Source organism: Idiotropiscis lumnitzeri, chromosome 1 (assembly GCF_059441095.1).
Source record: "Idiotropiscis lumnitzeri isolate Australia: NSW breed Sydney's pygmy pipehorse chromosome 1, RoL_Ilum_1.0, whole genome shotgun sequence".
NCBI classification, from domain to species: domain Eukaryota; kingdom Metazoa; phylum Chordata; class Actinopteri; order Syngnathiformes; family Syngnathidae; genus Idiotropiscis; species Idiotropiscis lumnitzeri.
In genome coordinates this window covers 38,909,449-38,922,387 of record NC_142391.1, presented here as the reverse complement: position 1 = coordinate 38,922,387, position 12,939 = coordinate 38,909,449, and the positions used below count along the sequence as shown (strand labels likewise).

General features: G+C 38.3%; 1 protein-coding gene across 1 annotated transcript in view; it reads left to right on the top strand.

Moving 5' to 3' along the window:
- lrrtm4l2 (leucine rich repeat transmembrane neuronal 4 like 2) overlaps window positions 1–823 on the top strand; it is a 4,001-nt gene extending 3,178 nt beyond the window's left edge. Inside the window, exon 2 of the mRNA XM_088300037.1 lies at window positions 1–823. This exon is cut by the window's left edge and continues 2,580 nt beyond it. The gene's annotated coding sequence lies outside the window, so the exon portion shown is untranslated.
- Window positions 824–12,939: the final 12,116 nt, after the last annotated feature.

Sequence of the window (12,939 nt, the reverse complement as noted above, 5' to 3'; positions counted from 1 at the left end):
ACATTTCACGGGATGTGAAGGCGCATGTAAAATTGATGGCATATTTTCCCATTTTTCCATCCGCTTTTGTGACTCCTCTCTTGACTTTAATAACACTGACAACAGTATTAATGGAATGTGGGTCACTGGTGTTGAAAGAAACTCGTTTATATAGACGGGATTCAACAGTTCTTCTCCTTCTTTTTAGAATAATGTCACCAAATCGAAAAACAAAATGGAATTAAAAAAAATGAATTGGAAAAGGGGAGTTGAAGCAGGCACTCTGCGGATTGTGGTTGCCGTGGGTCAAGTCTGTTATGATGTTAGGAAGAAATTATTTGCTTCTTCCGCTCCTTTCCTTCCACCTGCGTCTTTCAGTGTTTCCTTGAGCACTGAAGATAACCTGCACAAGGGGACAAGTGGGTATGTGTTGACTCAGGCAGGATAAACCGATGCTCTAGAAAGTGAAATCTATAAAAAGAGGTGATGTTTTCCTCCCTGTGAGCCATGGCCTGTATTTCACCAATTTACTACAGATGTTGTTTTCATCCCAGCTGTCATGCATGTCATTCTTTGTTTTTGTTGTTCATTTTGTTGGTGACGACGATACAGCATTACTGACAAGTCCAACTATGTATTTTTTTTTTTCATTGATGGCGCTTGGTAATTGACTGATACTTGCATTTATTATGAGGAATTTCTTTCAGAGACCAATGGGAACATTTCCAAATGCTAAAACAAAAAGAAAAAAAAACCAAGAACAATATAAATGATTGTGTGATCCAATTGTGACAGATATTGTAATTACTCTGTGATTTGTCATATAATGACTGATGAAAAACAATTTTCCCATGTTTTTGTGCTGTGAGTAGCCAAGAGAAGAATGCTGATTAGAGAGTTGTGGTCTGCATCTTGCAAACCATTATCGGGGTTATTTGTTTGGGTGAAATATTGCAGCAGTGCACAGTATTGACTGAGCAACAACAAGGTACAAATACAGCCACACTCTATGTGCAAAAGTCTATATGTTGTCAGCTACCTGAAATGGAGAATGTCCTTGAGTTGACGGAGGCATCTTAGAGCTGACAGCAAAAACAAGCAGCGGACGGGGAAAAACAGAATTGCAAAAATCCTGCCGGCAAACGTCCAGAAATATGATTGGTTTTCTGTGTGTTCTTGTAATGTCAAACTGTGAGGGGCCAGCGCTTACTTGGCAGGCGTGAAATTTTGATTTACATCTGTCACTGCACATTCTTTTTCGAGCACAACATCCGTGCAACGTTATCCTTGTGTTTGCCAAAGGTTAGAGCCGAATTTAGAAGGTAGAGTGAAGCCAATACTGCAGTGATAACATGCCATTAAAATGTAGCTTAAGGTTTTATTGTCATTGCTTTATTTTCTGTTAAAAAGATAAATCAATACCCATATATAATCTTTAACCAACTTCTTATCAGGCTTGTTTGTGTTACTATCAATGCATTTTCATGGTCATACGGTGCTACTGCACTTGACCTCCTAAACAATGTTCCCATTCCTAGGAAATTACACATTCAACTATGTGAAATCTAAAGCAACATTAGATAAGTTCCGAAAATTGTTCAACTCATGGTAGAGGACCACATTATAACACATAATGCAGCCTACTTTCATTTATTAATATGTGAACCTGAGGCAGTTTTACAGGGTGGCAACAGGTGGCAACTGCCACCCCCCACCTTAGGTTTTGTCAACCCACCTAACAGCCCAATGAATCTATCAATAATAAATTAAATATTATGATACATTGACCTTATATTGTCTCCATAGTGTTTATAAATATTTTAATAACTAGTTTCGCCCTGCGATTGGCTGTCAACCAGTTCAGTGTGTCCCGCCTACTGCCCGAATAATATATATATATATATTATATATATATAATATATATATATAATATATATATATTATATATATATAATATATATTAATAATATATATATATTCTCTATATGTATATGTATATATATATATATATATATATATATATATATCAATCACTGATGGTGTAGTGGTACACTCGCCCGAGTTGTGTGCGGGCAGCGTGGGTGTGTCTATGGCTCCCCTGTGACTGGCTGGCGACCAGTTCAGAGTGCAGTGCGCCTTTCGCCCGTAGTCAGCTGGAATAGGCTCCAACACCCTCCCGTGACCCTGTACAGGATAAGCGGTGTGGATAATGACATGACATATATATATATATATATATATATATATATATATATATATATATATATAAGAACTGTGTCCAACAGTCCTGAATATGACACGCATAAAACTAGTCAGTCAAGAGAATGCAGAAAAAGGAAAGCTGAATTTGAAATCTATGTACAAGCACGTGTGTGTAAGCATGTGCATGTAAGAGTGGGGTAAACTCTGGAAACACCTGCCACCTCTCTGCCACCTCAAGTATAGCTTCTTAGAACTAGCAGTCCATCACTGATGTGAACACAGAAAAAAGTTTTACAGTCACCCCGGATTGCCTTATACTTTTTTTACTTTAAATATCACAGCTGTCCAATTATGTTTTGGAAACAATTCACCCCCTAATAAGTAATGAACATTAAAAAAAATCTGCAGGGTCAAACTGGAGCTATCACTGAATCTAAATTAATTATACTGGCCATTTGAAATAACGTTCTTGCTTTCTTCTCGTAAATCAAAGATTTTTCTTTAAACTCATAAACAATGAAACATCCGGGTTTAACTTAAAACCTGGAATAGAAATATGTTCCTTATTTAAAAAAATATATTTTTAACTGCACTGTAACTCGCGATAACTCATGGTGAAAATGAGTCTTGTTGTCTTCTCATATTCTTTTTATCTTGACACAAAAGGTTCCATATTTGTAAAGGGCACAGCTGCGACTGAGCATTAAAATGGCTGGATCTTGATTTCCGTGCCGTTACAAGCCTCGCATTATCTGTCAAAGGCCATCTCTTACTGAGTGGCGAAGGTTTGTAAGTGTGTGAGCACGTAATGAATATTTTTTTGTTTTTTTCCCATCAGGGTTTGTTCAAGCTTTAAACGGTTTCAAAGATGTTTGACAACAAATATAATGGTCTCAAACAGATTTGTTACAAAGATATTTTTAACATGTTCAAAATTTGATGGCGACAAGAAATACTATGAAATTGTTTGGGAATGTCTGGCGAACGGAATATGATAACATCTACCACACACGCCCACGGAGGTCAGAATCTCTCTGCACCTCGACCAAAATGCCGTTACACCACCTGTGCCACAACTTAGACTTTTATTCACTGCTCTGAGGTCTAGTCTATTTTCTGTCACCAAATTGTCAGTTGCACCAAGGGGCGTTTAAAAGAAAGCAAGCTTGCCCAGCATGGTGCAGCGCAGTTGAGGTATTTTTTTTTTTTTTGTGAAGACTGAATGGTTGGGAGACAGGTAACATGCTGTAAACACATTGGCACCGACTATGACTCAGACACACTTTGTTGTTGAATTTTACTTTTAATTTGTGGCAAAAGAAAAAAAAAACCAGACAAATAAGTCCTGATTTCTGGGCCCATGTTGATCGTGTGGGGTGCACACACAATGCATTATATTTTAATTACGGTAGTATGATGTGTCATGTGTGTTCGCTGGAGAGGAGGTCAGGTGGGAGGAAATATAATGGATTGATTCTGGCAAGAGCAAAGGTTTTAAAGTTTGTTGGAGAAAACCTGACACAACTTTAAACAACAGTTTCCCATTTCCTACTGCCTTGGAAAAGGGACACAACGCCACAGCAAGTGAATAAATATGTTTTGCTTGACTAATGTTTTTCATCACACACCGGCACTTACTTCCAAAGAATAGAATCGAACATGACTGTGCTCTACACTGCACAGCTTATCCCCACAAGGGTCTCGGGGTGCTGGAGCCTATCCCAGCCGACGACGGGAAGACGGTTAAACCCCGGACTGGTTGCCAGCAAATCGCAGAAATGTTTATGAATTGCAATGTCTTGTGGTTGTGGGTTGCATTTGTGTCGAACTGTAGCCAATTGACTGCACATCATAATTGGCGCTGTGTCATTTTTTTTTTTAATTGATGAGTAAAATCAGAGTCAAAAATATTAGACACAGCTCTCAGATTGATGCAGCACAGTTTTACACCAAAAACCAAATTACAAAATGTTCATTTCATATATCTTTGACAGTGTCTATGAAAACGGACCATTGTTATCTTTGTTAAGGCAGATCATTTCGTAACGTTCTCGTTTTGGAAATCATTACACAATGGAAGTGGTCACAATGTCGTGGCTGTATATACGTATCATGCTGTTTGTATAATCCGCACATAAATTCATATTTGTATGTCTGCAAAAGGTTATGAGTTGAACTGTTTCTTAATTCTATGACGGCTCACTGCTTTTATCATTGCTGCTTTTATATTACCATCCACCGGAGGGGATTTCTTCAAGGATGACTGATTCTTAAATTTGTCAAAATTAGCTCACAAGATAGACAAGACGTCCTATTTTCTCCACGACAGTAGTGGAATCGCAGCCACTCTTGTCTAAATTCAAATGTTCAAACATTTACTTCCTTCAAGCTACCTGGTCAAAATAATGACTTCCTAGCTGTGAAATTAAAATGATTAAAGTTGGCTGAAAATAGAGTCACTGAAGTATGAAAGTATAGTGTCCTGTGTCCCGCTTTCACAAAACAGGATTCCTTTTTTATGCCACCTTTTGTGTCTCCCATGTCACCTTTAAAACTCATTTGAATGCTAATACTTTAGTTCTATTGTACCAGTACCAGTAAACCCCCAAAGGAAAAAAAAAATTTTTTTTCTTCCTTGTCTGTTCAGCATCGGCCTTCACCTCTACGATAGAGCACATGCAAAGACGCTACAGTTGAACTGCGCGGATGAACATGCGAAGTTCAATAGACGAGTGGTTAGCTCAGAACGTCTTGAGGTTTTGAGTTTGAATCTTTACTGCGGCCTTCATGTGTTTGTGTTCCAGAATCATACTAATCATAGACTCGTGCATAATCCATTGTAAGTAATGACTATATGGCTGTAATACATCTCATCGTTATAGTGAAAAATGTTCCATCCAAAATAAATGATGCTGCAGCATCTTTGGTTCACTTCGCTTCAGAGAATCATTTACAGGGTGATCAGTGTTTCAAGTTTACTAACTGGAAGGCTCATGCCCAATCACGGAATGTGCTTGCATGCAGCTTGTGTGATAGACCTGGAATACATTGCTTTCTTGATAACTGCTATCTCATGATTTCATTTTCATGTGATTTACTGTACTTGCCAGGATTCTTCGAGAGTTTTGCCGCCAACGGCCGGGAAATCAAACAACCACAACAATTAAATGCAAGTGATTTATAAGCATATATGGCGATTTATTTTACTGGCTTCTGCGCAATAAAACTTTTAATTTGTGCCCTTAATAAAATATCGAGGCATTTTTCACCGGTGATTCACTGTACAGGTATGAAAAATAGTTAGAAACATTAAATATTAAACACTCACATCAATAAAAAGTGTCATATAGGGAGTCTTTTAATTTGTACTTTCTGAAGTGGCTGGACATAAGTGTAAAAAAAATAAAAAAAAAAAAATAAATATGGATGAGTCTAGAGCATCCCTTATGTTCTTTTATACAGCACACACATCAGACACGTAAACCACGAACCAACACACTTTAGAAGGAAATCATTAAAAAAAAAAAATGAATGCCTTTGACTGGGGACATTCATAACTAAACCACCATTTGATTCATTTTAATTTCCCCATGTAAAAAAATAAAATAAAATAAATAGTCTTGGGTATCCCTAAATAATACTTGAATATTTTCTTCCTCTATAAGCCTTAGAAAAAGAAGTATTTTAAGAAAATAAAGGCCCCTGGCCAAAATGAGTTCTGACGATATGAATATGGGAATTGATTTGTTCCTGGCATCAAATTTTTACCATCATAAAATGTTTGAGACTGAACAACTCAATATTTTATCTAACCTTTTTGATATTGACAAAAGTGCAAATACAAGTGCTATAATTTCGCAGTCATCTTTCAGCTCCTCACATGATGGAGCTGTTGAAAAAAAAATGGCATTGTTCAGTGATGCTGTTTTGTCTCGTCTCTGCAGTCTTGCCACATTTTTTGTTCAACTTTGAAATCATATTTTCTATCCGTCCCTCCATTCTCCATTACGTCTGGGTTGTGGGGAGCAGGAGCCTCCACCAGATGAGAGGCAGATGTCACGCCAAACTGGTCACCGGTCAATCGCAGTTTGTGTAACCCCCACCTTGGCCACAGTCAGCAGGGATAAACTCCAGCTCCCCCCAAACCCAAACGAGAATGCGGCCTTCAGAATTTAAATATTGATGACCATTCACAAATTTGGAAGGAAAAAAAAAGATTTTTCAAATAACCACCAAAATGTCTCTTGCCTTCCTTTGAGTACACCATTATACTTGTTCGGTTTTGAGAGAGCCCATAAAAGATTGCTCCTGGTGACAGACATTGTGAAAGGTCCTTGCTGGGGGCTTCATTGTTTCCATGTGAATAACGACAGCATTGGAAGAGCTGCGCCATACAACAAAATAAAACCGCGCAGCCCTATCAGGACCATAAGTACCTATCTCATCTTTTTTCACGCCAAAGGGTGTTAAAGACCAGAAAATAAATAACATTTAGTGGATGTGGAGCTTCTAGGTCATAAATGTTCAAACGTATTTAACAATTAGAAACCTACAGCTGCTGGAATTACCTTTTGATAACCACCTGGGTATTAGAATCTGTCTTGAAATAAAAATAAAATAAACTGACTGTCATGTCGACTTAGATGAAAAGTCAACATGAGCATTGGTGGTATTTGCACAAATAATATTGAACTCCTCTCCATTCACAGAATTGTTCTTTCATTTATTTTGTTATAGTAAATATTAATAGGGGTTGCATTGTGCAAGCAAAATGATATGAAGCAGACCTACTAAATAAGTTTAGTCGCCTTATAACTCCTCATTGATGTTCTTACAAGCACTGAGCTAATGACAACAAAGAAGTTGAAGTATATGGGTTTGGGCAGGTATTACAATTTTGGAGGAATCACACTCTTCAGCCTCCCTGGTAAGGTTTACTCAGGGATGCTGGAGAGGAGGGTCCGTCGGGAGGTCGAATGTCAGATTCAGGAGGAGCAGTGTGGGTTTCTAAGAACAGTTGTACACTCTCGGAAGGGTGCATGGGAGTTCGCCCAACCAGTCTACATGTGCTTTGTGGACTTGAAGAAGGTTTCCGACCGTGTCCCTTGGTGAGTTCTGGGGTGTGTCCGGGAGTATGGGGTACAGAGCCTACTAAAACGGGCTGTTCGATCCCTGTACCACCGGTGTCATGAGACTGTTCCACATTACCGCAGCAAGTCAGATTCATTTCCAGTGAGGGTTAGACTGCGCCAAGACTGCCCTTGGTCACTGATTCTGTTCAAAACGTTTATGGCCGGAATTTCTAGGAGGAGCCAAGGCAATGAGGTGGTCCGGTTCGGTGGCCTCAGTATTGCATCTCTGCTTTTTGCAGATGATGTGAAACTGTTGGCTTCTTCAAGCCGTGATCTCAAACTCTCACTGGAGCGGTTTGCAGCCGAGTGTGAAGCGGTTGGGATGAAGATCAGCACCAGCAAATCTGAGACCATGGTTCTCAGTCGGAAAAGGGTGGAGTGCCCTCCCCAGGTCGGGGGAATAGATCCTGCCCCAAGTGGAGGAGTTTAAGTATCTTGGGGTCTTGTGCACGAGTGAGGGGAGGTTGGAGCGTGAGATCGACATGCGGATCGGCGCTATATCAGTCTGCCGTGGTGAAGAGGCAGCTGAGCCGGAAGGCGAAGCTCTCGATTTACGTTCCCAGAGATGAATGTCCATTTTGGAGACTAGGAAGGAGGAGAAGGTTTTTTTTTTTTTTTTAAAAGGACGGACCAAGCATGGACAAAAGTGGGTTTTCATCCGTCTATATAATCATCCTGAGTACGCACGGACACCCATTTGACTGACGACTGAATCTCGGCCAGCCTGTCTTGTGTAATGGGCCAACTCTACTTCTCTACTGGTGAAAACTAAGGAGAGAAGCGCACGGAAACGGGCGATGGAAGGGCAAAATAGGGTAAAGAGCTCATCTCTGGCTATTAGCTATTTGCATAGTGTTGAGTCACCTATTGTTTCTCCTTGCTAATTATTGTGGGAGGGTGGGGAATTCATGTTAATTCAGCTTTCCATGTACGTTAGTCAGTGTTATCTTTTTTTTTACTGCCGCGAAATCTGTAATTTTTGTCAGCATATATGTGCTTCACATAATTATAAGTACAACATTTAAAAGCAGTTACAAAAAAAAAATTATAAATCGAAAAAAAGAAATGAAAAGTAGCTCACTGAGAGACTGTACGTGCTTCTTTTTTCTCCTTTTGAATCTTTATTCATTCACATTATTCACTCATACCATCAAATCGGAGGCCCGTATTGTACACAAGCACAGGGGAAATAATTGCTTTTTAAGGGTGATTTTTGCATAGACGTATTATATTAGGGCCTCATTATATGTGTGAAATGTTGTATTTGGCATTATTTTATGCATCTATTTGTGTCATTCTATTCAGTGCTGTGGTAATTTTGAATCACATATTTAAATCACCTGCGATTGGCTGGCGACCACATCAGGGTGTCACCCAGGTGTGGCTCCAGCTCACGATATTGAAAAGCAGAGACGGAGGGATGATTTAAATCCTAGTGTTTAGAATTTGTCAATAGGATTCACAGTATATCTTAATTAGTATGCCATGGGAGGGAGTCATTCACAAGAGCACTATTGGGTTTCAGTTATTTCTTTGCTTAAACTGCTACTCCTGTCCTTCCATCGCTAGAAGACGAGACTCATCACTTTTATAATCCAATACCAAATGACCTTCAATTTAATCAACATGAGAAAAACGGCATGCGCCGAGGCAGCACTTTTGTCGTGAGTGGAGTAATTAATGCCACATATATAACATGCTTAATTGACATCTACTACATTAAAGGTGAACAACAGCCTCACAATATTTCAGTCCCTCTGTTTTTCCCAATTGAATTTGAAGTCATTATTTTGTACTCTGTGCTGCTCATTCTGGTGTGCATTGTACTCGTCTTGCCCACCGAGGGGCGGTGGAAGGCATACGGATGGATCAGATTGTCTCTTGGCTTCTCAATAATCAGGATTATGTGTTTTTCTTCTCAGAGGTTAAATACTATATGCCTGTACGTAATGTTATGTCCACATGTGTTCCCCCAAGGTTTGTGGTCAACCTTCCATTGCTTAAAAACACATAGATGTAATTGCCTATAGTGTTTCCCATTGTATGCTAGCGGAGGCCGTGCGTGTTTTTTCATATACACGATGTGTAATTCTCTGTGAGTTGGGTCACCTGCCACAGTAGAGCACTTGTATCACAAGTCAAAGTCAAAGCAAATGGACTCGCTTGTCAAAAAACTTGGAATATTTAATTATGCCCTGAAGTGATTGTGATAATGTGGTATTCTGGTGAAGTGTGTGATGCATATAAATTTATCCAAACTTAAATCTTCAGACTAAATGACTAAATGTTCTTAAAAACGTCGGCCCCTTGATGTCTCCCGAGGACAAACGTGCTTCCTTTTAGTCAGAAAGACTCACTTGTTTTCTTCCATTCAGCACCAATATAGATTATCCAACATCAGACTAATTAAGAGCACTTTACTGTGCACTAAATGCCAGAAAGTGATTTTTCTTTTTTTTTTGCAAATGTACAACTCCATTATCATTGGTCACAAAATTTTAACTACTTAGATAAACTCACAAGTGGATGGCAAAAACAACCTGGGGTTCAAGATGTGTTTTATTTATTTATATTTTACATTAATTTATACATTATACTGATGCAACCTGCAATAAGTATTTATTTCTGCCACTTTATCTTACAGCAGGTCGTAGAACACAAATTTTATAACGGATGTTAGTGGTGTTGCTATCAAACTACGATAATGCATTGCACGCGATTACCAAACAATCTATTAATTGCTGTTAGAGTTCATCAAATGATCAGTATTAATCTCATCATCCTGACAGCTGATTCAACTGCTTCCTGTCGCATCATATCTTTTCCTACTCAACCCCACTCTCGAACTGTTCAGGAACACACTAATCATTTGGAGCAAAGATGACGAGATGATGAATGCCAGGCTTATGAATATGCATTTGACTGTATAATATCATGAAGAAAACCCATCTATAACCCTTATCCTTTGTGTAGGCAAGGTAAAAATTCTTATTAACATAACCGTCGAGAACTTTTTTGCTGAGTAGAAACAATGCTAACTTTTCACCATTTGGCACAGAACACGCAATAATACAGCATTGTTGCATGATAAATCCGTTTGAATACATTACACAATATGTAAATATGTCTTTCATAATGTCATTTTCATGTACTCTTGGCTACATCCTATAGTAGTATGATGATAGCTTGCTAAGTCATGTGTGATGAGAATTGTGTTTGCACGACTTAATAGACATTTTAAATGTTTTATGAGGTTGTTTGTCTGTCTGGTTGTTTATTTATGAATGCATTTGTCAAAAATCTTACACGCAATATGGTTTCTGTTGGCATCCTGTGGTCCAGTTGAGCATGTTTGCCGCAGTACGTCAGCAGCAAGTATTAAGTCTGCAGGGCTACTGAAGATGTGCCCGGAAATGTAGAACATTTGACTTGGTAACATGCTATTAGCAGCGCAGGACATTGAGGGCGTGCATTTGAACTGTCTAAAAAAGACGCATAGTAGAAGAAGACATGCTCATGTGAATTCATGTATTCATTCATCACACATCACAGGAAAAACAGGCGCCGCTTAGTCAAGTGATTTGTTGACAGCAGAAAAACATTTCCTTGAAACTATGCAAAGAAGAAAACTGAGGCTGACTGAAATCGTATTTTACAATCCTATCGCCACACAGTGACTTTTTTTTTATAATATTTTTTAATGTTAGTTTCATTATTATATAGTTCCAATTGACTCTGACAATATGAATCTAAACTACTCGACTTTTTCTAAAACGCTTGCCCTTTCAGTTTATTTGCATCGTCATGAAAAGCAATATTTTGTTCTTCATCACTCCCTCTTGATGTCGACATTCTTGGCGACAAGTATTCGAACAGACAAAATGAAATAATTTTCTTTGCATTTTTAACAAATTATTATTCAAAAAAAGGACATGAACCATATTTTTTTTTATCAGAAAAAGTTAATGATTTAGAAGTTTAGCAGAACCGCAAAAGGGTAAACCATTCAAGTTGACTATAAATGCATCAACAGTGCACACATTTATTTTTTTTCTTCGGCTTTAATTGCGAAGAGGCAAAATCGGATATGTCTGTGAAAAAGGAAAAAACTTTGTTTTGGTTGTTCAGTGTAAGACAAATAATCTAATTAAATTAAAATTAAAGAAATAAAATTGACAATTAGTCAATTTCATGAATTGGAAAATTATTGAAAGAAAAGAATGGGATGTGCAGTGTAAAGACAATTCTCATTGAATCAGTTTGTTTTGCTGTTGCACCAAAAGTCACAATCAGCCTGACTGCAACCGATATAATGTGCAAATCTGCCCACCTCTCGTGCAAAGGTGAGAGGAGCCGATAAATCAAGTCGACTGTGTTTACGGGAACAATGGTGCAAAATGCCAATTTTAAACTATGCCAAGCTTTGGGCATGTAAATATAACAAACGAAAGTCTAGCCTGCCCTGCGCAGATTTAGACGACGGCGCCTTGTCTGTGCGGTGCTCACGAAAATCGAGTCCTTGCTCAATTCATTTCTCATAATCACAGCATACTTGGCCAAGAAAGACAATTTTAATTTGAAGAAACTCTCCTCTAGGGCACACACAATTATCTTCCCTTAGACATACAATAGAAAGTGTCTTGTGAGCTTTGAAGCAGAAAGTCTATCCCTGCATGTTTGCCACCATGATTTTTTGGGGGGGTTTTCTTTTTGTTATGGAGAGGTGTACTTATCACCATTGCATATACAATTAATACTAGTTGTCATGCTGGAGAGTTTGGGGGAAGCGCAAAATGTTTTCTTCATCCTAAGGGGGTGTGAAAAAAAATAACACTGCTCTGACTGGACATTCCTAATCATAGACGTGCCTAAATTGCACTCCAGGTCCTAATAATGTTTGTGCAGCCTCTTGTGACGTACAGCAGAGCAGCACGCGCTTGACAGCCTCTGTCTTGTTGCTGTTCGTTTTCAGTCTTGCGTTTAATGATGCTTTGCAAGGAATTTTCCAAACCACATCCATGACAAGAGAGCTTCAAAAACAACACACGTTGCTGGAATGAGTTATGCATAATGCATTTAATCCAAATGGAAATGTTCAGGTCCTGGAGGGAATATATGACTAAGGGTCATAATGTGAGTGTTCCTCAACGCTCAGACATAAATGATGAACACAAAAATCTGTGAGCAGCTAACCATGAGTTTTGGAATAAGGCCAATAGTGAATTTATTGTCTTACGTGTAAATCTTTTTTTCTTCAAACAAGCGTGATAGTTTGTTGAATTATTATTATTATTATTATTATCATTATTATTATTATTATTATTATTATTTTATTTATTTTATTTATTTTATTTATTTTATTTATTTTATTTATTTTATTTATTTTATTTATTTATTTATTTTTTTGCAACATCTATTATCAACATTGCTATTTTAATCAGTGATGTAACTGTGTGTGGCAACACGGTATGTGAATGGTTAGCGCATCCATCTCACAGTTCTGAGGTTGTGGCTTAGAATTTGGGAGTTTTCATGTTCCCCGTTCACGCTGGCCTCCTTGAATTTGAGTGTGTCCTTATAGTATATGTGCCCAGCGATTGGCTGGCACTCAGTGTGTCTAGCCCTT